Source organism: Carassius gibelio, chromosome A7 (assembly GCF_023724105.1).
Source record: "Carassius gibelio isolate Cgi1373 ecotype wild population from Czech Republic chromosome A7, carGib1.2-hapl.c, whole genome shotgun sequence".
Taxonomy (NCBI): domain Eukaryota; kingdom Metazoa; phylum Chordata; class Actinopteri; order Cypriniformes; family Cyprinidae; genus Carassius; species Carassius gibelio.
Genome location: NC_068377.1, coordinates 16,963,847 through 16,987,085, shown reverse-complemented (window position 1 = coordinate 16,987,085; position 23,239 = coordinate 16,963,847). Strand labels below are relative to the sequence as shown.

General features: G+C 40.3%; 1 protein-coding gene across 5 annotated transcripts in view; it reads left to right on the top strand.

The window, feature by feature from the left end:
* The first annotated feature begins 788 nt into the window (after nt 1-788).
* Nucleotides 789-23,239, top strand: part of LOC128016678 (zinc finger protein 536) — a 175,171-nt gene continuing 152,720 nt past the window's right edge. Inside the window, exons 1-2 of one of the 5 annotated variants that reach the window (XM_052601367.1) lie at nt 1,064-1,242; nt 8,381-8,414. The gene's annotated coding sequence lies outside the window, so the exon portion shown is untranslated. Of the gene's footprint in view, nt 1,243-1,406; nt 1,935-8,380; nt 8,415-23,239 lie in introns of those variants that run through there. The other 4 variants (XM_052601372.1, XM_052601370.1, XM_052601368.1 and 1 more) reach the window with 4 other exon arrangements.

The window sequence follows — 23,239 nt, the reverse complement described above, 5'->3', positions numbered from 1 at the left end:
GTGCTATCTTTTAAAACGTGTGTTTTGTCTGGAAAGAAAATAACGAGAAGGCGAGCCTTTGCCTTTGGGATTTAATAACGATTAATGCTCCTTTGAACACACTTAACATCACAAACACACAACTGTGTAGTGAAGCAGAAAGAGAAAGAGGAAAAGCCTCCACTTTGCAACTTGTCACATGGTAACACAGTTCTCTGGATCACGTTAGGAGAAAGTGTTTTGTCCTGTCTGTGTAAATACACCGTATCATTAGATGTCACCAGCTCCTAACACTAAATCATTCATGATCAGTCCCATTGATTCCATTTTTCCTAATTACAGGTCCTGCTGTAACATAACTGCATGATGGTAATGAACGTAAATACATAATTAATATTAATAATTTCTTAGAGACGGTGCCTAATTATAATATATTATTTATTTATTTATTTATTTTATTTTTCTTCAATTTTTTTTTTTTTTTTTTTTTTTTTATTTTATTTTTTTGGGCACAATCTAATAACCGATCGATAATCAAACAGTCTCGCATCCGTGTGCTTTTCTTCAGTCACACGCACGCGCATTCCCACTGGGCACTTTTGTATTGTTATTATTATTGTTACCAAGGCGTTCCCATAATTACAACATAATCATTATATAATCCCACAACAAAGACTTTATTGAATCCGTAGCTTTTGTCAACTGCCGGGACACTGAACAATTGCGTTATTCTGCGTCTCTTTCCTCGCGTAAAAGCAACACCGGCCTGGGCGCTGAAGTTCAGCCCCCAAAAAAGTTTCATGTCCTCACCGAAGTACCTTTTCAGAGGACCTTCTCCCACGTCTCTGAGCGCGTCTCGACCGCTGTCTGGACCCTTTTCCTCTTTCTGTGATGGAGAGGGAGGTTGTTGGTTAGGCTAAGCGCCCCGCTGAGAGGCAATTTCATCTCATATTTACAAACTGATAAAGTGCATTTGTTTTAAAAATGCGCTCATGTGTTAGCATATAAGAGTGCGCAAAAAGCGCTTTCCGTCTTGCCCGGTTTCTGTTTGTGTGCACGTATGTGCATGTGTGTGTGTGTGTGTGTGATGGTGTGCAACATAACCGGCTTATTTACATTAAATACGCCACAAGGTTACAGTGCAGATGAGCGTCATTTTATCACTCATTACTTCTCTCTTATACTGACTGATGCTCGCGCTCTCCTCTCGCCTCACTGGACTTTTTCCCGAGGATACAAGACTTCAGATACTTCCCCCAAAAGGTAAGCGCCTTTATTTTTCAATTGTAGCTATTTGTAGTGTTTTTCCACGGTGTTATTTAAACGGCGACAGGCATCAAAGCCAATTACGCCTCGTCTGAATAACGGGGCTGAGAATGTGAGTGAGGATAGACAGATTTTAATAAGTGTTTGCAAGGAAGTCAAGGTCAATAAGATGATCCGATGGAGTGAATTTCGCCTTCGAGTCTCTCCGCGTGGAGGAAACAGACGATCCGAGATGAGATCCCGTGCACCGGGGCTGTTTTATTAAGGGTTCAAGCTTTTAGTCCCATCACATGCCGCAAGACTCTCTCCGCTCTCTGTGAATGGACGACAATGGAGTGTCTTTTTAACGGTAATGCTTTTCACCGTCCAGCCAGGGGGAGTCCGAACAGACAGACGAGGGGAAATGTCTTGTGATGCTGGCCGATCGCTATCAATGCACGCGTTTTTATCGAGAATAAACTCAAAGGCGCTTTTTCATCACTCGGGATGCGCGAGGAACAGTTGGGAAACGGATTCGCGGGAGGACGAACATAACAGGTCCGAAGCGCGCGCGCATCTGTTTGTGTGTGTGTATGCTTTAACCCCCTCAGTAGTATGAGAAAATGATCAGCTCAGTTATGTGGACATGCTTCATTATTCAATGAAGACAATCTTTCGCAACGCGTCCTGACGCCCGGATGAATTTAAAGGTAAGAAGTGGCTAGATCAGTAATGGGCTCGCGGATGGATTTCACTCGATTCGCGTTCTAAAAGTCAGTTTGTGCGAATGCTGTTGTGTGTGTATTATTACATTGCACTATTTGTTTGAAATAGATGCAATATTGTCTAAATCGTTGTCACGTGAGATAATAAAACGGCTTCATAATCGAAAGCGTTTACTGGAAGCATTGCACGCGTTTAGATGAACTTACTCTAAAGAAAAAAAAAATTATAATAATAAACGCACGCTTTATATTTAACATTTGGCTCTTGTAAGGACACGTATATTAATTAAGTGTAAAAACACATCGTGCATTATTACTGTGAGGCGGACAGAAGCTTTCCAGGGATGCGCACCAGGTCCGCTCGTGCTGGCCAAGCACAGATCTGGAGCTGGAAGAAAGTTTCCTCAAATCTCTGCTCAAACTTTCTCACTTCAGCCCCAAGGGCTTTGCGTTTAGGATTTCAGCTGAAGAGAACACAGATCGGTTGGAGAATTAGGATCAAAGTTACCCGGTGCATGTGTCAAAACTTGTGAGATGGAAGAGCCGGTGAGACCTGCCATTTTGTGCTGTGATCGACCTCTTATGAACAGAAGCCTTATGATGGCATTCAACAACTGAGGGCTAAATGTCATATCAGACTTAAAAACCTTTTTATCTGCGGAAAGAAAAAACACACGCACATCTCCCCTGGAAATGGAGATTTGAACGACTGCTGCGAACATTGTCGCTTGGGGAAATTATGTTTTATCAAGAGGGGAAAAAAAGAAAGAACAAGAAAGTTGTTAAAATTGGAGACTGGGATAGGAATGCGCGCGGGAGTGCGAGAATAATTCAAGTAAAGATCAAATGTTGTATGTTGGCATGATTGTGGGCTGCTTTTCGACACTCAGTATTAGTTATTCAGTATTTTGTTTAATGCATATTTTGCTACTTGGTACAAATTATAACACTGTCAGGGTCAGAATTATAATGACACATTGCATCACGCGTCTATTGCGCGCATGTCAGGTGCTTAATTCTTTATGAAAGGTCTTCATAAATCAAGCACAATTGATTTGCTGTCTCATGCATTCAGATCCAGCTGCAGATTTATCTTCTCACTTTATATGATATGACCCAAAACTTTTCCTTAAGGAGGAGAATATTACACACACACTCACATATAAACTCATTCAGACACTTTTAGTTCCTTTGCATCTTTCATAATGTTAAAATGAGATTTTTTTTATTTTATTTTTTAGATTAACTGTTCATAGAAAGGGGCAGATAGCAGGCGGCACAGATGTACTGTCATTGTTTAACGGATATTATGTCTGTAATACTGTCTGGGCGTAGACATTTTTGTCAGCTCTTTTCATTTCTCTGATTTGAAATGACTTTGTGTTATAGTCAAGTCACACATTCTTTTCAGAATCCCACACAATTCATCTGAAAGGCCAGCATTAACATGACCACAAATATAGCCCTGTAAGCTCCTTTCTAGATTAAAATAAATCAATCAATAAACAGTATGATGGATTATTGTAAAGAGTGAGAGAGGGAGAGAAAATCGTCATGCATGGTGTAACTGAGAGGCCATCTGAATTGAGGTGATCATATTATGTGAAATGTTACATTTATTTAACAGCAATATTTCATTGTATTTAATCATGAACTAATCCAAAATTGTTCCAGGACTACAGTATTGATTTGTAATCTTAGTTTTTATGCCAATTAACATGTTTTATTTTTAAAATATTTTACTAATGAGCAAAGTAATAATAATAATAATAATAAAAACATGGGATGGCACAGGGTAGCCACAGTTGTTGAGGTGTTGATGTTATGGCAAGTATTGCTTATTGCAGGTTTAAAAAAATAAATAAAAAATTATTATTATTATTATTTATATGTATTTTAATTATTTTTTTTTTTTATTTTTTTTGTCGTTGCAAACACATTAGCAGCTAAGAATGTATATCATGATCCCATGAAATGTATCATCTACGAGACAAAAAACATTTTTTTTTGGGGGGGGCGAGGAAAAATATGGAACTTGTTTAAATGCAGTGAGAGAGAGGGTGTTGTGGAGACTCTTGTGAATACACTCTGCCAGTGCAACTGATAGCAGTTCGATGGGGCTAAACAGACCAAGCCAATCCTGTCAAAATGTCTCCTCCCTGGTGTGTACGCTCTCATTTACATATGCATCTTGCACTCGTTCGGCAGGGAAAGTGTGTGTTGTGTGGCAGAACTTGGCAGCGTTCGAGAGCAATAGCGTGTCCCTAGGTCTGCGTGCTCACCGCCGCCGTCACCAGTAACCCCAGTGTGTGGAGGTGCACCTCCCCAGCCCTCACCACAGCCTCTCTCTCTCTCTGTCTCTCTCTCTGTCTCCAGGCCTGTCACTCTCCAGCTTTGCCGGCTGGATCTGTGCTTGAGCCTTGGAGACTCGATCAAACAGCCATTCCACACTTAAATGCCTCCCGCTCCTTTTAATTGGAGGAAATTGTCTTCCAGATGCCCGGGCCTTAGCCAGGCAACTCATGGGGGACAGTATGGCAGGCAAGGCCGTGGCGTTTAGGTATTAATTGATATGTGCTGTGGAGACAGCGACCCCACGCCTCCACCCCGTCGTCACCCTCGTTCCCTTCCTCTCAAGTCTCAGGCCTTTCTCCTCATGACGGAAGAATCCTGAAATGCACATTTATTTGTTATGGCATTCACACGATGCTGTTTGCTTTCCATATAACATTAGTGACCTTGATGAGGAAGGTTATTTTAACTTCTGAAAAAAGAATCTATCTTTGCCTAATGACATTTTTAAATATTTTACTTTTTTGTTTTTTATATATTGGTGTTGATGGTAATATAAAGAACCTTTAATGTCCGTGGAACATTACCATTGCACAAAATGTTCTTAAGAGTGGAAAAAAGTTATAACTAAAATAACAAAGACACATTCTTTGGGAAACACAAAATCGGTGCTTCTATGACACGAATGCCCACTGTTGGACTTTGATGACTATTGATTTGCCTCCAAATGCCATAACACAAGAGAGAGGATGAAAATAGGAGGGAAAACATGCCATTGAATTCTACAATATTTTCATTTCTAATGTAAATTTTTGTGTTCACTCACACGCACGCACGCATGCACGCACGCACGCACACACACACAAATATTTGAATTATTATTTTTTTAATTTTCCTTTTTTCTTTTTTAAACGATACATTTTAATATAACATATAGTTGTATATAATGAAATGTTTAGTTTTCAGTCAAGTTTTATTTTTGGCCCTTCAGCATTAAAGTTTTGGCACTTCTGTTCTGTGGCATTGCGGTGAAACCCCCCTTTATTTTTTAAAAGTATAGAATAATTTTCCCCACATTGTTGTCAATTATCTCCAAACATCCCCATTTTTGGTGTAAAGTTACAGGTGTGGTCCTGTAAGGATCGCTATAGAATCAAACATCCTGAAAGTACATTTAGGAAAAGAGTGCCTCACATTACTCCTATGCCTGTCCTTTCCGATTGATCAAGCGCATAATTCCCTGTCATTCAATATCCGCCTGTGTACAGCCGAAGACACAGTTCAGCATGTCACTTTACGTAATATAAATGGGAATGTTCGATTACTGACATATGTCAACTTTTGTATTTAACAAATAATTATAGTGGAGTGAGGACATTTCGTTATGCACATGTCACTTATAAATGAGTGATGATTTCTAAGGCTTTTCGTCGTCGTTCGAAACAGACAGAGAGAGGTGGAGAGGGAGAGCGGGTAGAGGAGTGGAAGTTTTTGAGCGGGCTAATCACAGACGTCAGTCAGTGTGTGATCTAAGAATAAAGAGTGCCCTGACAGATGAGGTGGTGACGGATGATCTTGTCTCCACTGCCTCATGCCAGGGTGCCACCAGAAGGAGCGTCTGTCTGTCTATGGAGCAAGAGAGAGAGAGAGAGAGAGAGAGAGAGAGAGAGAGGGGTCTTTGCTCTAGTCCACCCAGAGGCACTTTCCATGAGAAAAATATATAGATAGATTAATGGCACTTTGAGAAATATCTAGCACTGGAGTGTAAGCATGCGTTAGAGTTAAAGTTAGCTTGTACGCAGATGACAGAGCTGAACAGATGTGTGCAGATGTTTCGTATCCTGCTAAGTTTTTTCCCCCTTTCTCATAATTCTCTCCTGTGGGAGAGGGAATGGGTGGACGAAAATCAGCCCTCCAACAGCACACACGTGCTCACGCTCTCACACACATTTTAGAGAGCGAGTGTGTACAGAAAGGCTGTGGGACATGTGGTCATTATGGAGAGTGTTGATTCGGGCAGGTTTACACAGCCTTGGGAGACACAGTCAGCCTTCGGCTACGGCGTTACTCATTTTCCAGACATGGGACTCCTTTTTAGCTGACCACACCTCATTTTTATTTTTAATTTTTTTTAAACCTAGCATCTTATTTTTAGCAATTGAGGTTAGTGCTGAGTTAACTTTTTTTTTTACCAAAAAATGAACAAACAACTAATTCCTTACTATAAGGCACCGTCTGACGTGACGGTTTGCTTTTGAGTCAGTGAGAAGCATAAAATTATAACCATGTCATCTCAGCCGACAGGGGCTTTGCGCAAACAAGCGACTTCCTGTCAATCACTGGCTGTAAGCACATGCTATTATGTTGTTTTGCAGTCTAATCCGAGCTCTTAAAATAGTGGTAAATATTTGCAGCGCTGCACAGGCTGCACCAAAAATAGTGGCAGATACCTCTGATGGGTGGGTGGTCCGCCGCTGGAGCGGAGGGCATCTCTGTTACAAGATGTCTCCAGATAATTGGGGGAGTTTAACAACATCTACCCTTGAACTGTTTCCAGGTCATGACCTCAACGGGTGCACAACCCACCCTAAGTGTGAGGGACTGCAGCCCCCTGGAGGGCAGCCTGGTTAAAATGGACGCATCTGAGAAGTAAAGAGGGACCCTGCACCTTTAATTATGATCAAGAGGTTTTCTCCAAAGGACGGAGGCGTAGCAGTTATGTTGCCTCGTAAATCTGCCTCAGATGCAGTATATTGTGTTGAACTATTACGGTACACTATTATACTGCATATTCAACTGGCTCTTCAGGACCTGATTTGCATAATTGGATCTTTAATGAAACTTGCCTTGTGGAACAAAAAAGAAAAAAAAAAAGAAAAGAAAAATGAGAAGAGAGATGAAAAAAAAAAACATTATAGTATTATAGGCAAACCCCAGTGAGTATTTGTGGTGGGAAGTTGCACTTGTCTAAAATAAATAAATAAATAAAAGAAATAGAACTTGGAAAAAAGAAGAGTGTGTTTAAAGGAGCACATGAGCGGTGAAGTGACCTATGTTATGTACTCCCCGTCACTTACCAGCACACACACACGCACATGCATACATCACTGGCGGAGCTACAAATAGGATGAGAAGTACCTCTGAAAGCTGTACATACTCAGCCAGGTCTCGGGGGTTATTACTACAATAGCTGGATTTCTTTAGCCTGAGGGATTTTAGCTTCTCTGTCGGCACTCATTCCCTCCACTTGTTACTCAGGGAAGATGGGTCCTTTGTAGGGGAGCCCAAGCCGCTCGCATGTCGGGATTCCTTTGCTGAAAATATTTTGACAATTTCCAGTCAGATCTGCACAGACTGAATTTCTGTCTTGCCCCCTCCACTAGGGGTGCTGTAACATCTTTTTTTTTTTTTTTTTAATCTCTGTAGCTTTGTGCATAATCAACAATTTTACACATGTATATTTCGTTTCCAGACACGTTGTAATCCGTAACATCAGTTTCTTACTTATTTGCAACTTAGAAGTGTTTTTTATTTTAATTTTTTATTATTGGTTAATTAAAATGCATTTGTCTTTTCTTCCTGTTCTTGAGCAGTTGGAGGTTAAAATGCTGATAGTGACCCTTTCAAACAGACATGACAGTCATTGGTAATGAATTTTTATTTGTCCTATGTTTGAAGGACCTAGAATTTCAAAAGTGAAGAAAAGAGAAAAAGAGCAAAGGAATATAAGAAAAAAAAAGAGAGCGGGGGTGTAGGGGTTGGGGGGTGCAAGCTATTTAGCTGCACTGTAGCAGGAGTGGTTTGTATCCAAGGGGGAAGAGTGTTGTTAATCAGGGAGAGAGTTTAAAAACGGATATTAGCTAAACGATGATGATTTATCATTGGAGGAGGGAGCCGAAAAACACAGAGGTGACTCCACTTCAGAGGACTGGGAGAGGATCATATGGCTGCACGGTTCACAGGTGGCTATTAGCGCAGTGTTGGAGAGGGGCGGCAAAAAGAGGGAGGGAGTGTGTGACAAAATACAAATAAAAATACCCTCTATGTGCAAACGACTCTTTCACCCACTCTCTCTTTTTCCTTCTCCCTCTCTCCCTCTTTTTTCCCCCTCTCCATGCTCTTCACTTGGGAACTTTCAGCTGACAGTGTGTCCCGGCCCACGGTATCTCACAGGTAGGCTCATGTTATTTTTACTCCCCCCTAATTTCCCCCGAATACGACCCTTTTATGTTTTACACACACCGCACACACACACATTCTCACGCACACACTTGCACAGTCACACTAACACGCGGTCAGAGTGCTTGTGCTGTTGATTCTCCCGGTAATGATGTCATTGCGATAGTGGAGGAGAGCAAATGTCTCCTGATTCCTCCATTTAACGGCTGGCTGAATTGGCTGATAATGATAGCATTGGCGTCTCCAGCCTTACAGACAGATCAGACCCTGTGAATTAGCAGCTCCTAACCAGAGAGAGAGAGAGAGAGAGAGAGAGAGAGAGAGAGAGATGGCATACGGAGGGGAAGGAGGAAAGCACTGGCACTGGCAGAGAGAGGGAGAGAGAGAGAGATGTTGAAAGAGAGAGAGGGTGATGTATTTAACATATCTGTGCTGTGCTCTTGAACAGGCTGTGAGAGATCTGTGTGTGGCAGTGCTGATATCAGTCAGGGACATGACCGCCTGTTTGCAAAGCTCTTTAATGCCTCTGCACGTCTGTCCTGCTACTTTGAACTGAACCATGGTCACATCAGGGCCGTATCACTCAATATCTGACCTTAATATTGGAATTTCTTTCAGAATAATAGAATTAATACACTTAAGTTATTTAAATTATTATTATTATTTCTTTTTAAATGAATGATTGTAAATGAACTCCGTTTTATAAAGACACTGAGCATCTTTTACTTATTTCTCAGTCCATTAGTTGACATTCTACAGTTTATATTCTAAATATGAATATGTCTTTCACCATAAATGCTCTTTGTAAATATTTAGTGACTTTAAATACCATGCAACCTAGAACTTTTAAAACACCATTTTCCTCTCCTCTAATAGAGTTTTGCTGTTTGTTTGTTTTTCTGGTGATCTTAAAGTAAATAAATAGGCCCAGATGCTAATGAGTGCTCCAGGGTTTGAACACATGGCCCTCTGTGACTGCACTCCTCTAGTCATACCAGCACTGCCACATCTCCAGACCCTCAGTGTCATACGAGTATGCAGACCTTCCTATTATTTATCCGTGTGGTCTCTTTCATTCAAAAGTTACCCACACAGACCCTCCCCCCATTAATTTAAACAGAATATAATATGATCATAAAAGCATCAGTGGTGTCTTACTGTAGTGTTTGTGGTAGAGGGTATACCTTCTCTTATATGGAAATAATTGCATTGTTTAAATGCTGTAGACATATATACACGTACAATCAGCCACCTGGTTGCTTTGTTTGTAGAGGGCTGTCAGTCCTGTGAGAAGCACTTTAAGGAACTCTAGCTGAAGGTGAGAGTTAAACAGTATTTACTTTGGGGAATTTGCCTTTATTTATCTGCATTAATACAGAGGTGAATTATAAAGGGGCTCTCAGAGAGAATTCCCCCGATGCTCAGCTTACTTTAAACACCTTTTAAGTCTTAAGATGTGTTTCTCCCCTCCTGCTGACACTTACCCATAACACATCTCCCACCATCTCCGCCGGTTTTCACAAATCAGCTTCTTTTCCCTCTCCCCCTTTCTTGTCTGTTATTGTTTTTGTTCTCTCGCCTGCGCCCTTTCTTCAGTCTTGATCACGAAGTGTTGTTGTCTGTCTCTTAAGTTGCCCGTTTCATCTCTTTTGTTATGGCGTCTGTGCCAATCGTTGTAATTGGGAGAAAGCTAAGTTAAGTGAGTGAAGGAGAGAGTGTGGGGTAACTTGCCTTGCAACTCTTCCCCATGTTTTTGTAAATAAGGCTGTCAGTATAGATGAGGCTGTGGTAGTGTGGACGATCCAATCCACTCCAAACACAACACGACTGGAGGCTGAAAAAAACAGTTACACTTCTGGAAGTTTTTATGCATGACTTCTTTGCGTCAGATCAGCCGCCAGCATCCTTCTTAACTTCCCGAGGTCAAGTGAAGGAGTACAAGAGTTAACCTTTTTATTGTAGGAAAATGCATTTTTGAAGTGAGAAAATTCGGAGCATTACTGGAAACGTATGTTTACAGCAAATCTTTTGTGTCTGGAGTTTTCTTGGGGAAACAAGATGGCATAATGTTTCCTGCTTTCATTTGAAAGCATGCTGTGCATTTTGCATACCCAGTGTAAAATAAATGTTCTTTTTTAAATATAAACACGATATTTATAGTTTCGATTTTTATACCTAAATGTGGGTTGGATTTCGCTAAGATGCTTAAGGGTGAATTAATTTCATGACGCTAATCAGAACGTTATGGGTATCGGCTGTTTCAGAGCGAGAGCGACTCTCGTAACAAGTCGAGCTGGCGATGATGTGATTCGTGCAGAGGAAGGGGCTCGTGGACTGGTGTTGATCATTAACACTTGTCCTGTATGTGTGGCCCCCTCATCAGGCGGCTAAAAGATCATCTCTGTTTAAATTTGCATGATGATGGTACTGTGACCAGTCATCTTTAGATCAACTAACTAGAGAGGCTTAAGGTTGAGCAGAGAAGATTCATGATCCCCCCTTCCCCCGATCTCCCTCTCTCCGTCGTGGGAGGTCCCCTTTATAGTGCAAACCTCAGCCCCCCTCTCGTCCCACGTCTCCAGGAATGATGATCCGACGCGATCCTGTTTCAGCGCACGCAGAACATGGAAGCTATGGGAGATTTTCTCCTCAGTTTATATATTTTTCTTCCTCTCTCTCTCTCTCTCTCTCTCTCCTCAGTCTCTCTTAGCCCTCACTCAGCCCCACTGATTGCCGTAGCCTCAGGGCTCTCCCGCGCACACTACATCCCTGTGATTATATTAATGGCCTCCCGCGCTGGGTTTTTGAGGCTGAGGACGGCCGGGGTAATGCGAAGCATCGCCAAGGAACGGTTAAGGAGATGGACCTCTGACCGCAGGGGGTCTCGGGATCAAGGCCCAGGTGGGCCACTGCCTAGTTCCAGGCTCCCCCTGGGCAGGCCACTTAACTCGCAACGCCTCAGTGAGCACCCTAACCACAGCCGTAGCAGAGCCCACACTAGAGAAGGAGAGAAAGAGAGATGTGATGTGGGGTTTCTGTGTCTGCTGTGAAAAAGGGAAGTTATGAGTGAGACAGAACAAATCACACCCAGAGGCTTTTGGCTAAAACTCACAAAGCTGGCTAATAATTCTCCTCTGAGAAGTATTGATCTTTATTTGTTATTATGTGACTTCTAGGCACTCTCGCACGTTTATTTGTCTTCATTAGACTTGAACAGCACCTGCAGCATTGTAACTCCAAAACGGAGTGTGTGTATTTGCGTTATTGCATACGGAAATGTTTGTTTGCTTTGCTCCCATGCTATGTGTTTGCGTGTTAGCGCCTTTATTCTGGAGGACTTTGTTATTTCTTTCCCTCTAATTTGGGATTTATTGTGAAATTGCTGTGTGTGTACATGTGTGAAATGTTGGTGTGTACTGAATATATCGCCCACTGATACGTGGAGCGGGATGTGTTTGTATCCCAGAGAAGGACTTGGTGCTATGGGTTCTGTAGGGGTCCGTCTCCCCTCGTCTGGACGTTTGATCAAGGCACACGAGGCGTCTGCCCCATCCCATGCTCCTCTGTTTCATCCCCTCGCCTTGGCTGACGAATCCCCGCTTTCCACACTTTTGTTGTCGGGAGTAATCTGGGAAGTGATCTTAATTATGGAGGCCGGGTCGGGTTCTTTCTCTACCGTCCAAATGTGCTTTTAATCAAACACTGTTGTCAGTTGGTTATAAGCAAGGGGGAGGTACTGCAACACCTCCAAGCCTAAGAAGAGAGAGAAATAGCTGGAGAGCAGAGAGCATCCGGGGACTGTGTAGAGGAATAGAGCAGGTGTTTGAGAGGAGCTGTGAAGCTTAAGGTGAAATATTGCACCTGGATTCTTACTTTTGGAAAGGGTGTGTTGCAAAAACTCACTATACTGTAGCACCATTTATATTTAACAAAACAAAGATCTATATGGTGAGAGATTAGTTTATCATAGCCAGTAAATGATTAATATGTCTGCAGATGTTTGGCCATTTTGAGGTCATTTCAGCTAATAGGCAAAGAAAGAAAGAAAGAAAGAAAGAAAGAAACAACAGTGCTTTTTAATTGTATCAATATTTCCCAATATTACTGTCCCTGCTAACACTTTATGATAAGGTTCATTAGTTAAATACTTTCGTTTACTTGAACTAAGAATGAACAATACTTAGTTGGTTAATTTCATAATTTACTAATGCATTATTAAAATCATAAGTTGTGCTTGTTAACATTAGTTCAAATTATCAAATATTAATAAATACATTAATAAATGTGTTGTTCAGTTTTTGCTCATGTTAGTCAATACATTAATTAAGATTAACTAATGGAACCTTATTGTAAAGTGTTACCTTGTTTTTCACTGTGTTTTCGATCAAATAAATGTAGCCTTGGTGAGCAAAAGAGACGTCTTTCAAAATATATACATATAAAAAACAAACGTACCAACCCTTAACTTTTCAACATTAACGTTTATTTAAATTATATGTAAACTATTATACTAAATCTATACACTTTGTTTATATTATTATATAGTATATTTATTTATGCAATAGTATATAGCCTATTTGAAAATAAAATAGATAGATGTTCATTTAATTACTATAATCTCAAAACTTCTTGCCTGAGGAAAATAGATGAAAAAATTGGGAAGAAAGCAGCGGGAGGAGCGGGGGAGTGGGATAAATCAAGAAAGATGGATTCCATTACACATAAACATGCTTTAAGCACTGATAGGATGATCCATTGGGATTAGTGAGGAAATCCTGATGGACACTGAAAAGGTGACCAGTCGGAGAAAAGCGTTACTACGCGCTCCACTGCAGAAGCCACACACATTCACACAGAAACGCAAACAAACTGGGGTTATCCGAAAGGTCAAAGGGCAGCCCTCTTAGTGAAACACAAAGCTTAACGTCAGCCAGCTTTATAAATCAAGGGCGAATAAGTGTTACTGCTTCAGTGGGCCGTGTCTGGATATCAGGTATGCTTTATTAAACATTTGTGTAGGTTGTCTTTTTTTGATTTTCAGTTTATGTTTTTTTTTTTCAGATTTGTGTCTATGCACAATGTTGCTTTATATTTATACTTCATTTCTCATAAAACGGTCCATGAGTGCCAATTAACTGGGAGGGGAGTGAAGTGAAATCTTAAGAAAACAACTGAGAATTCACTTATACACTCTAGATCCTACAGTCGAATCCTTAAAGCCGAGTGTCCACAGTCACAGAACAAATGAGATTGTGTTCTAGTGCAAGTATATGTGTGTGTGTGTCTTCAACCAGAAACAAAAGCAAGCAAGTTCACACCGGGGCAGATTTGGAGAAGAATCAGTAGTGATTTGCAGCAGGGGATCTAGATCTTCTCATTAGGTATGCATGGTGGCATTCCCACATCTTGTCTCTATATTATTAAAAGTAGTTTGCCCATAGGCTGCCTCTGTGCTGAAAGAAGTTGGACAGATGGCCATGTTTTTTTTATAGATCACAAACATATCTAAAGCACGGCAGAGGATGAGAGAAACGGATCGTACTACCTCTCTTTCACATGGCTGCTGGATTCATTCAGGGAGGCAAATGCTCCTCTAGCTATATTAAATAGACTCTAAAACTAATACAACATTCAGTGACTTCTCGCTGTGGATGACAAGTTAATTTGCTGTTTATGCCTGTGTATGTCACATTATATAGCAGTTACGAAGGTCTTCCGAATAGTGTGTGCACTGTGAACTGTTTTTAATCTCACGAACCCTCCTTAGCCTTTTTGTGCCTGACTGAAACTTACTTATAACAGGATGTTTAATGTATCGCAAAGAGAGGGAGGGGGAAAAAGAGAGCAAGAGAAGTATGACATAAGAGATTATGTCTATGTGGTTGCAGTATTTCTTGATGTATATGCCGTGTCAGGCAGCGATTGTCTCCTGGGTAAAGAATGATAGTTCAAATACCTGCCATCTCTCCCTTGGTGCTCCGAATGCTCGCCTTTGAAGTTTTTATAATCCATCTGTCATCTTGGAGCATGGAGGGCACATGTTCTGTACCGCTCAATTATAGATTTTTTTTTTTTTTTTTGCCAGTCACATTGAGACAGAAAACGAATATGGACGGTGCAGAGAGAAAGATGGAGGTAAAAACATTTTTTTTTTTTTTTTTTTTGCATTCTTCAAATCCTCACCAGTTAAAGGGATAGTTCAACCCAGGAAAAGGAAAAGTTTTTCAGTCATTTACTCACCCTTATGCCATTCCTAACCTGTATGATTTTCTTGTTTGCAACACAAAATTTAATATTTTGAAGAATCTTCTCAAACCAAAAGCATTTACAAACTGGTACACATGCGCTCACTAGCTTTGGATGGGAAGCCATTACAATTATAATACATTCTACTGAATACTTCGGCTGCATTTGACCACCATTTTTAAGAGGCCAAAAATGCTAAAATAGCAAAATGACAATCAATAAATCAAACTTTTTAATTCCATCAAAATATTTGTTTATTTAATGTGAAAGCACATCAAGGAACAGGATAGAGAACAACATGCATGTGAATGGGATATCCCATGCTGAATGAAGGCTGAGTGAGGCTGTGCCACACACATCCTAATGAAGTCTGTCGCAGTGCATGGTGGTAAAATCATTTTTAATTACAGAATGCGGCATAGGCATGCAGAGGTAAAATGCTATTTGGAAAACACAGGAAAGACTGAAGCATATAACGAGAGATAGAGAGTCAACAACCGATTCAGTTTCTTAAAGAGCAAGAAGAAAAGAAAACAACAGCAGTTGGAAATCAGATATCTGAAGCGTTTTACCTTTAATATTTTCTCTTTACATCACCGTCAGATCTCTTTGTGTCTCATGTTATCAGAAGTGAATAGTGAAACATGAAGAAGGAAAGAGAAAGATGAAAGATTGTGGTCGGGAGCGATAAAAGGAAACAGTACATTCTTTTGTTGTCTTTGAATCATCGATATTTGGTGTATAATTGTTTTGTTGGCGTTATATATCTTCATTTACGATGGAACAACATGTAGTCCTTTTTTCTGGCTAAATAAAAGCAGAACCCATCTGCCTCGAGACCGGCTCCAGCCTCCTGCTCATCGCAAAAATAATGCGCGTCCTAATGACTTCCACATATTTGGAAATCTCCCTTTTGAAATTGGTCTTGGCAGATTATTTGCAGGTACTTGAGTTGCATCTGTTTGCAATTTCGCAAATGTGGAAGACTTTAATATGGCACTCTTGCTTTGGAATGGGCTATTCTAATCCTAGGGTAGCACCGGCTGTCATCACAAAAAGACCTTTGCCTTTCTCTTTTCTTCTCTCGGCGGAAGAAGAGAAGCGAAAGACTTGACGTCCAGGTCAAGGTTAAAGTTGTAAGAAGTGTCCGGATCCGAGTCGCTCCCACTGTTTTGGAAAGAGTGGATGAGGGAGAGAGAATGTAAGAGAGGGGAGGAAGGACATTCAAGCCAGGCCGGAATCATTGTGACTTTAGTTCTTGTTAGTTCTACCATGTGGCAAGCAGCTGACCAGCCTAAGCCATTTGATTCTGTTGCGCACTCGCTCATACTTTTTTTCATTTTCTTTCAAATATAAACTCTACTATCTTATCCACTTTCCCAGCCTCTGCTGCGCCTGTGATTTCTCTCCCTCCTTTTTTTTTTTTTTTGTCTCGCTCTCTGTCCCAGCAGATTGCAATTGTATAGGTGGTTACAATTACATTCATTACAGATTTCATCAGTGGTGTTTATTCAGTTTGACGAAAAATGAAAAGGCAAACTTTTAACTCCTTTGTTTTGCCCCCAAACCCCCCCCCCCCCCAACCCTCCCGCTCTCTCCTGAATTTTTGGAGAGGTTTTGTTTTATTAGGAGTGAGGGGCAGGCAATGCCAGATAGGGAATTATGTTGAAAGTGTATGCCTTGCAACTTTTCTCCCTGTTGGAAATGTTTATTTGAACAGTAAGCTCATGATTTGAATATTTGTAATCCATGCTTAAATTTACAGGCCAGATGAACTTTTTGGCACTGAATCGCAACCATAAGTAGGCTTTTCTCAAAAGCTTTACAAAATTTTAAGCCATTTGCATGGCTTATCTAATTTAGAGGGAGGGGGACGCCTCTCCCTTCTATTATTTTCATACCTCTGAAAAAGAACATTGTTCCACTCTCAATGTATATGCACACCTATGCTGGCAGTCTATGGTGACCAACATTGAATGCACTTAGCGGGAGACAAAGGGAAAAAGGGAGCAAGAGAAAGACGCATACATAAGTACATGTGTGTGAGAGGGAGAGGGGAAATGTATGCGGTGGCCCGAGTGCTTTTTACACTCAATTCAAATGAGTTTACTAGGTATTGACTTCTAGTGCTGGGAGAGGCCACCCATCTCGTAGGCTGGGCGGTCTTCTCTGCGCTGCGCGCTTTCTTAAATGATGCTAATCAGTCCGGCGGGGCCTGGCCTCTGTCCACCATCAGTTTTTCTGTAATTCAGATGTGGTGAGAACCTGAAATTAAACATGTCTGCGTGTGCGCTATGAATGGAAGTGTTGAGATGTGTGTTTTGGTGTGTGTGTCAGGGTCAAGGAAAACCAAATTAGCAGATAGGGGAAAGTGCTGAAGCTCTGGCTTTCTCTTGCTCATTTTGAAGGTGAATGTCAACACGGTTTAGCTGCTGCCCCATCTGCTGACTGGCTCCCACTTCGATTTTTTTTTTTTTTTTCACGGGCATCATAAGCTATCCGAAGTTCGGGTTTATACTTCTTGTTTATGGTCTTTTTTCAGATATGTTTATAAGATGAATTGTTTATTTGTGGCTGTTGTGTTTTTTTTTCTATATGTGTGTGTGTGTGTGAGTGTATGTTGACAGCAGGGCGAACAGCTGACTTGACGGTGTAGCCGTTGCCCTTATTTCAGCTTGGCTCTCGGTGGTGTGAAAAACTCACTCTTTGAGGGCATTATATAGATTAATGGTTTGGGCCAAGGACTCCTGGGAGGCCTAGCATGAAGCCTTGGACTCGACTGGGATGGAAGGGGGAGCAGAGAGACTGGAGCCGCGGCCTGCTGAAAGCAAACACAGGCTTCTGGTCTGGATCTGGAGGGATGGAGTCGGAGCGTCATCTGCTCCAAGCTGCTCATTATCTCAGCACGACCCTCCTCTCCTCGCCAGCAGAGACACTGAACACTCACCGACGCACACACACTTAGTCACTTGTCAAGAACACAGTCCACTCGTATATTTACACATTTGGTACCCAAATTCGGCAAACACGTAAGCATCCCCCACACACGTCACAGAAACACAGACATATGGACGCCTGTTCCCACCTCATGTAGTTGTGATATCCCACAGTTGTCAGAAATAAAGTCACAATTATAATAAATACATAATTGTGGCTGTATCTCATAATTGTGTTGTTACGTTCTGTCTCACAATTGTGACGTCATACCTTACAACTGCGACTTTATTTGTCATAAATGAGAGTGACTATATTATTCATAGTTCTCTATTTCTCATAATCTCATATTTTGCAATTGAAATTATGTCTCGGAGTTGTGACTGTATATCTAACAGTTTTTACTTTATTTCTAATAATTGTGATATCTTACAATTGTAACTATTTCTATAGTTGTGACTTCATCTCTTAATTTAAAATTCTTATCATTACCTTTAATATCTTTTTTTTCTTTAACTTTTTTTTTTTTTTACTTTGAAGCAGAAACGTTGCATAGCATTTTATTTACCAAGCAAGCAGAGCTCTGTCTTAACCTGCTTGGAGAATAGAAGACTCTGCTAGTAATACCCAGAACAAATATCAGTCAAGAGTAGGTGTGAGTATTAAATATACTGTATGTTGTAGTTATTATGTGTTTTTTATAATATAATGTATTTATTATCATCATCATCATTATCATTATTCTTTTCCTAGAGAAGGTCAAAGCTCTGTCTCCCATGTGTGAGAAAGTAGAATGCAATAAATGAGAATCCTATTACACCACACGCACACACACACCAGCTGCGGGTGAGGGCCAAGACCTTTTTTTCTCAAGGCCTGGTGGACAAACAACAAGCATATGTTAATGAAAGGTGAAATAAAACTCCAGAGGACGTAAACAGCACATTAACTCACAACAGGTTCTTTGTTGTCTCGGTGCTGATGGCTGTGTTAGATATTGTTGGTGCTTGGTGCTGTGTTAAAGACATGGCTGTGTTAGATATTTCATAACTTCGCTTGTCACAAGGACAACAGCTCAGCTTTTGGTGTGTTTTTCTTTGCAGATTTAAGCACATTCCAGAAAAGATTATGCGTGCGAGCTTGCAAGCGCACATGCTTAAAGCAGAGAAAGACAGAGCGAGCAAACTAAGAAACTCGATGGAATCTGCGAGTGATATCCGTTCGCCATTTAATGCAAATATGTGCTCTGTTGTCGGACATCTACATCTGGTCTATATGCTGCCTACATGCGTGTCTGGCAGGAGCGTGATTGCATGCGTGTGCCAGACGTGTCTATTTGCGTTTGTGTGCGTGCGTTGTTAAAGTGGAGAGCTTAAATAACCTACTTTTGTCTTGACAACAGCATCAGTTGTAGAGGTGCACATATGCAGAAAGCTATTTGGAAAGGCATCCTCTTGCCTGTCAGCTTTTATTATGCGGGAAGGTGTCATGTTTGTAACGAAGCTGAGTGCAGATGGCAGAGTGGAAGAAATGGATCACTAATTTTAACAATGATTAATGAACAGAGATGGAAAATGAATTATGCTCCACTATTGGAGGGAGGAAGATTCTTTCTAAAAAATGTTAACTTCGACTGCCAGCCGGAGAGAGAGAGAGAGAGAGAAAGAGAGAGAGAGAGAGAGAGAGAGAGAGAGAGAGAGATGGTGATGAAGAGGGGTCTGTTTTTTTTCCTCGTTTCAACACTTGACTGATTTCACTATTACTTTACCATTTTGCCGCTCTGATAGACAGTGTTGTTCCATGATCTGCCTGTTGAGTCCTATGACTATAAAAACGGTCCTTTAACAGGTAAATATTGTGAATAGGCAACTGAGAGCATCATTTCTTTTAATTCTCAGGAGTCTTCTCTTCGTTTACTGGAGGCTGTGGAAGGGAGTGCACATGCTCTGACATGTTGTGTGGGCGATCCGAGTTCGAATTTGACTCCAAATCCCACCTTTCTCCCTTTCATTTCCCGTCACTTTTATACTATCCCATGTAACGAAACGAGAAATACAAATGATTATAAAATTAAGAAAATTCTTGATTCAAACTCATCATTTACTTATAGTTTACTGTGAGCTGTAAAATGTACAGATCTCAAGATGGCAGGTGGAAATCTAGGTAAATAAAAATATGCTCTAAGCAGAGCAGTTCGAGGGATTTCTGGCATCCCACAATAAGTTGTAATGAAACAAAAGTGTAGGATATCATTGTCAGTCATCAATCATCTGTGCATTATTTTATGGAGGAATGCATTTCGGAGAATCTTCTTAAAACTTCATAGGAAAAAACGAAAACAAAATACGACAATGTATTAAGCATGCCAACACAGCCTGGCTTCATGGTTTCATCTCGGGTGGGCGTTTATTTATTTATTGATTTATATATTACTTTTTATGTTTTTTTTTTAGACATAATAGATATATCTATGGTGTTTTGAATTTAATTAAGCTCCTAATGGGAAATACCTTTAGGAAAAGAAAAAAAAAGCGAATATTTCTGGAAACAATATGTTTGTGTGTGTGTGCGTATGTGTGTGCTAAAGAGCGCTCAGGTTACCCAGCATATGCTGAGTACTCAGAAAACATGCACAATGCCTTTGGTGAACAAGGTAGAGAAAAACCTCTTGGGATCCAATTTATAATGTGACTTAAGGCAAGCATGCCTTTGAGTGTGTGTGTGTGTGTGTTTGTGACTATGTATCTGTTTGTGTGTGTGTGTGTGTGTGTGTGTGTGTTTATACATGTGAGCGAGTGTGTTCGTCTTGGCACTCCATTGAAATACTACAGGGTGATTAGAATTCCCCTTGCAGGCTCTGGGGGTGGCCCGCTTTGAGCCCCACATCTGTGCCCCTGCCCTCTCACTGCTGCCCTCTCTCTCTATCCCCCTCTCTTTTTCTCTCTGGGAGGCCTGTATTCTCAGGGTTCTGTGCTACTTTAAAGGGAGGTCAGATTATGTAGTTCACAGAGTTTATGCCGTCCAGATTATTTTTTTAGCGCTGAGCAGGAGTCTTCCAAAGCAGGATTGAGTAACGCTCAAGACTTTGTAAATTTGTGTCTGATTGAACCATCTTTTATTTTTCGGTCTGTACTAACCCACATGTCTGTTGTGTATGGTTATACAATCAAAGTGGCCATATAAATGGAGACATTGCATGCAGAAGTGTGTTTAACATGTGTGTACTTTTATATTATGGGGTCTTATAGTGAGAAATCAAAAGTTCCATGATCTTTTAAAATAAATTCCTTGTGAAATAAGCAGGTCACTAATCATTTCAGGTTTTGTGGCACATGTCAGTGTGGATGTGTAGGGTGCGGTATCTGTTACAGTGTGATGTAGGATTTGCAGAGAGGCTAGTATTGAAGGATTGAGCAGTTAAAAACTATATTGAATTTGTATTGATCTTATATTGAGCTTGTGTCTTATCGGAGTAAGGCACTGTTACACATTTCATGAGAAAGAGGCATTTCTTAAAGTTGTAGCAGCTAACAACAACCTGTTCAATTTTAGGGTCATGCAATTGTGACTTTTTATAGTGTCCAACTAATATATCTCCAGTGAAAATACATTGGCAAAATAATATTTGGCATTTCTTAATTATTATAGAAATATAAAGGTTTTCCTAATTGGTTGATCAAAGTGTGGCTGGGGGAAGTATTATAATAAATAAATAAATGTTATAATGTTATATATATATATATATATAGTAGTCATATGATGCTGCTAAAAAGAACATTATTTTGTGTATTTGGTGTAATTAAATTTGTTTATGCAGTTCAAGGTAAAACAAAAAACATTATTTTCCACATACTGTGCATTATTGTTTCTCCTCTATGCCCCGCTTTCTGAAACGTGTTGATTTTCACAAGGCTCATCTCTCTGAAAAGTGAGGTGTGCTGTGATTGGCCAGCAATCCAGTGTGTTGTGATTGAAATGCCTCAAGCCGCATATTGTGATGTCTTGTCTGGCCGGAGCGCAAATGTGATGTAAACATGATTTATAGACGTGTTTTTTTTTTTTTGGAAGGCAAAAACAAAGTAGTTACTGCGTTACAAACCGCTGCCTTGAGTAAGCTGAGGCTGGAGGCCTAGGGTGAGCCGCGGTTTAGAGTGAGCCATGGCCGGCTTGAGAACGGTGCGGCAGGCGGATCCTACGAAGGAGCATACCTTGGTCATACAGCAACCACATGTCACGACTTGGGCTGGATGCCGCCTCATCCAAATCTTCGGATTTGTCGATCCACAGTGCAAAGTGGATGTATTTCCTCAGCGAACAGTATGGATCAGCTCCAGGCATGACAAAGCAGATATCATCCCCTTTTGGAAGACCAAACAAAGTAAATTCACTTTCACAGTGAAAAACACAGTGTCTATATGACATGGCGTTATGTAAATATTCCAACATACTAATGTAGATATGTGGGGGCGTGGACAAGTGTTAATTTTTATTAAAGAATATCTCTTTGGATTTGAGATTTTAGTCTTTGAAACTTACAGATCCTCAGAGAAAGGAAAAATTTAAATCGCATCACATGACCCCTTGACGCATCAAGATGTTGCCAGAAAGTATGATATATATATATATATATATATATATATATATATATATATATATATATATATATATATATATATATTTTTTTTACAGAACAATTTATTTTTCAAATTGTATCTTTTGATTAATTACTTTTTTTATAATATAAATATAAATATAAATATTAATTGTTTTTGCAGCATTTACAACTGTCTTGTAATTAAATTGTGTGCTATCATGCAAACTGGCTTTTTTTACCACTCTAAAATATCGGCATTTGAAAAAAAAAAAGCTGCACTAACATTATAACTGGAGCTTAAAATTGCATTAAACAAATAGAAAATATATACATAATATATAAATACAAAAAAAAAAAAAAAAAAAAAAAAAAAATATATATATATATATATATATATATATATATATATATATATATATATATATATATATATATATATATATATATATATATATATATATATAAACTGAATATTTAATCACACACAAGAAAATGTGTATGTTTGCTTTGCTTTGAGGAAATCCAAAAAAGCATCAATGACACTGATGACAGAGACACAGATGCTGATGATGCGGATGAGGGAAGAAAGGAGGTTTTGTTCTCAGGAAAGTGGCACCTAGGACAGGAATCATATTTTACCCCATCATCAAAGTGGCCTCCTCTCTTGCACCACATACAGAGCTCATGGTCTGTCTCAGGACGTGTCTTTATTGCACCTGAACCAGTGTGGAGCAACATTATAGGCTTCAGTTACATACAACTGATCTGGAGCATCCTGGGCTAAATGAAACCCAAGAGCTCCAACTGCTTTAACGTTAGTTATGGGGGGTTGGGGGAGGGGCCACATTTTAGCTGCGTGAATATGGCACAACTTTCTGAAGTTGTAATTACAGGTAAATCAAACACATAGTGGCTGAATCTCTTGCATGGGCTGAGTTTGTTTACTGGCGCCGGTGTCTACCCCCCCTCACGTGAACCTGTTTGTGTTCTTCCTGTGCCGCCTCTCTCGTACGCCCGGCTGCAGGTACGACTGCTTGGCACGGGG